The sequence below is a fragment of the Coccinella septempunctata genome, chromosome 4, assembly GCF_907165205.1.
Source record: "Coccinella septempunctata chromosome 4, icCocSept1.1, whole genome shotgun sequence".
NCBI classification, from domain to species: domain Eukaryota; kingdom Metazoa; phylum Arthropoda; class Insecta; order Coleoptera; family Coccinellidae; genus Coccinella; species Coccinella septempunctata.
In genome coordinates this window covers 37543057-37546587 of record NC_058192.1, presented here as the reverse complement: position 1 = coordinate 37546587, position 3531 = coordinate 37543057, and the positions used below count along the sequence as shown (strand labels likewise).

Below are 3531 nucleotides of genomic sequence, written 5' to 3'. Positions count from 1 at the left end.
AATTTACCTGTCTCTTTTTTGTTCACATAGAGGTGAGTGTAGGCCAATCAAAATTCTAGAAAGAGACAACTGCATTCCCGACGTGCGTTTCTCTCTGTCACTTTTTTTGACCGTATTTCATGCATATATAGAAAGGGAAGTCCATGTCTATATGTCTATGGATAGAGGAAAGAGAAGATACCGCATTGCGCAGCTACGACAATACGAAGGAGAGCTCTCTGTGTCCAACATCAACTTGTTTTTGTTTACGTTTATTATTACGAATTTATCTTTTTCGGCATATTTGCAGAATTTCCTGGCATGCCGATGACAAAATTCTTGATACTCAAGTCTTAAAACGAACGAAACACTATTACATATATATATATATATATATATATATATATATATATATATATATATATATATATATATATATATATATATATATATATATATATATATATATATATATATATATATATATATATATATATATATATATATATATATATATATATATATATATATATATATATATATGTATATATATATATGTATAAAATTGGTATCCGTAGAAATACATTTGCAGAAAAAAATTTGCAGTCCCCCACAGGAAACATTTCTTGGCAGTTTGTCAAGGAATTAGAAAAAGTTCAAAGGGAGGAAGGTCTAAGGTTGGCTGATTCCCTCTCATCTCAGCATATCAATTACAAAAATAGAATTGTGAATGTCAGATTAGCTACTCGAACAATGAGTAATGGGGTAGCGGATGCTATTGAATTTCTTGATAAAAAATGTAATAACTTACAATTCAAAGATAGTGCCGCTACCGTTGAATTCATTAGAAAAATTGATAGTGTTTGACATTCTTAATTCTAGAAATCCGTTCCAGAGAGGCCAATTCCAGAGCTCCAATTAGATCTTCTTCCCTGAGGTATGTTGAGGAAATCTATTTCAACCATCTCACCCAGTCACTAATGAATTCATTTCAGAGGAACTCCATGAAATTCAAATAATTCGTAAAATTTCAAATATATTTATAAAGTGTAGAATGTTTCATCAATCAAAATTGATGAATGATGAACTTCATGGGGGATCCTCTACTATTCGTCAGAAAATAATTTAATAATTGTTAAGCAAATGTAACATTTTTGTCCCAATTATGTTAAATAAAAATATCTCAGCAATTTTGTTCTTTACTTTGTGATATGGTTCCTTTTATATATTGAACTATTTGAAATATTTTAAAATCTCTCGCACTGACACCAGAGACGACTGTCTCTGCTCCAGAGACAACTCTGTCTCTGCTGACACTGCTTATCATATGATTCCAAAGCTTTACCCGAGGCTTTTCAGGAGATGATTTCCTTTATTCTTGCCTCACGATTATAATTAATATTTATATTCCCATTACTCTAAAGCTTCAATTTTATTAATTCATCAAGGCTGCGAGGGTGATTATTGAGAATTTCGTTCTCGAAATTCAGGAAATTATGATTAACATAATAAATCACTAAAAAAGTGCATATTCGTGAAAATTTTTAGAAATTTCGATTAGAATGACAAACTAATGATTAATTATTTTTAGAACGAACCGACTCGTTGAAAGGTTTGAACAATTTCGGAAATAGAGAAAGAAGTGAATTTCCAATCAGTATCAAACCTTCAAATATTTTCAGTTCGAATAGTTCATTCCCGCACATTGAAATGTTTACGTTGCTAATAGCAACGGCGTGCGAGAGAGAAAGGTTGCTCTACATCTTCCCTTTCACTCTTCCTCACTTTCTTTAGTTCAATGCTTTGCCATTGAACTAAAGAAAGTTCAATGCACTTTGCCTGTATCGCGATGCCATTCCAGTTCCCATAGAGTTCAATCAAAGAGTAACCAACTCTTTACTGGTTACTCTGGTTACTCTTTGGTTCAATGATGATGGCAAAGAGTAACAAGTTGATACTCTCTGCTATTAGTTAGCATATGTATATTAGAGCCATATTTTCGCGATTAAGACGCGTGAAGCGTCTTTAAGCGGTGCTATTCGAGCGAATAAGTCATGACGTCAGTCTTTAAGACGCTTTAAGCGGAACCTGGCGGTCTGTGGAGAGCGCCTGTGTCATAGAGTCATCTTGTCTCTGGCCTGCATTGAACTCACAGATTACAGAGTAGAATGATTGAACTAAAGAAAGAAATGGAAGGGACCCGCAGTTCAGCAAATCGGCAGAAAGTGTGAGAGTGAGAAAGACTATTGGTGGGTATCCTTTCTCTCTCTTTTAGATGTTTTGTTTACATCTGACGGTTTTGTTGATTACTCAGTTTCAAAGATTATAGAGTCTATAATCTTTGCTCAGTTTAAATTAGTTTTTGGGATGACTTCTGTTGTGTTCAATTGGAAACGAGATCTAAAAGTGTTCAGAATGCTAAAACTCACGATTAATATTCGCTTGAAACTTGAAAAAACTCAAATGAATCGGGGAATCCCACCTTTAAGTATCTAGATTTTCGGTTTCTGAGAAATATGGATCTAGTGAAGGGACAGATTACCTTTACCTGGGCACCCGAAGAAATTAAAAGGGTTGAAACTGTCTGAAAAGACCTCTTTCGATTTTAACTGTCCTCTGAGTAAGTAATCTTCAGAATTGAAGTTGTTTGTGAATTTGTGGCATAAAGTTTTAGAGAAAGTATTTTATAGGTTTTTGTGTTTCTCAAATCATCGTTGTCCCCATCAACATCAGTTTGCAGTCACGCAAAATTGGTAAATTTCAGAATATTGTTACAACGATGGTTGTAACATGTTGCTAAAGGATGCTCCAATGAGCAAAACAAAAATGAGACAAAGAGTTTCCACAGGTAGGTCTATTTTAAATATTTTCATTATGAGATCCCTTTTTGTGACTTCAAAAGCATTATATATTACTTTATTTTAGGTTTCCTTTTAAACGCCCAGATATTTTGGAACTTTGGATTAATAATAATAATAACTGTTTTTTATTGGCCATCGACCGAAGTCCTTCAGCCTAGACTTTGGAATGGAACGGCTAGTCGTCCCATTCTATTTAAGTGTTTGTTAAACAAATGGCCAGTCATTGCTCCAGTCACTAGACTCAGTTGTTTTCTCTCAAGAGCTAAGAGTTTTTTGACCTCAGGCACAGAGGATGGTCTCTCAATGAGAAGCCTCGACTGTCTGAGACCACTTCTTATGCTCCATCCAGAGGAAAATTTCCTGTGCAGCCAACTATTAAAGAAGTTCTTGACAGATGTACGACAGATAGGCAGCTCCGGTCCTGGACCTACAAAAGCTGAGCGGGCTCCCTGCTTTGCAAGTTTGTCTGCCTTCTCGTTCCCCGGAAGTCCTGCGTGAGCCGGGCACCAGATAACTTTCACAATAGGCGCTTTCTTTTTGGTGCTTCATGCACCGGTACAGCTCCGGGCTTCTCGCCCCTGAGCTGTTCCCAAATAAAACGGTTATTAGTGCGCCAACTGCGCGCAGCGAGTTGGATGATCAGCTGTTGAGCAAAATGACAAGAGACAAGTCCGGATTCGCGGTTCTTTGG

General features: G+C 35.8%; 1 long non-coding RNA gene across 1 annotated transcript; it reads left to right on the top strand.

Moving 5' to 3' along the window:
- Positions 1–2285: 2285 nt before the first annotated feature.
- Positions 2286–2945, top strand: LOC123312522. The gene is made up of 3 exons (XR_006537640.1): positions 2286–2599; positions 2670–2827; positions 2905–2945. It is a non-coding gene; the product is annotated as an uncharacterized LOC123312522 (long non-coding RNA).
- Positions 2946–3531: the final 586 nt, after the last annotated feature.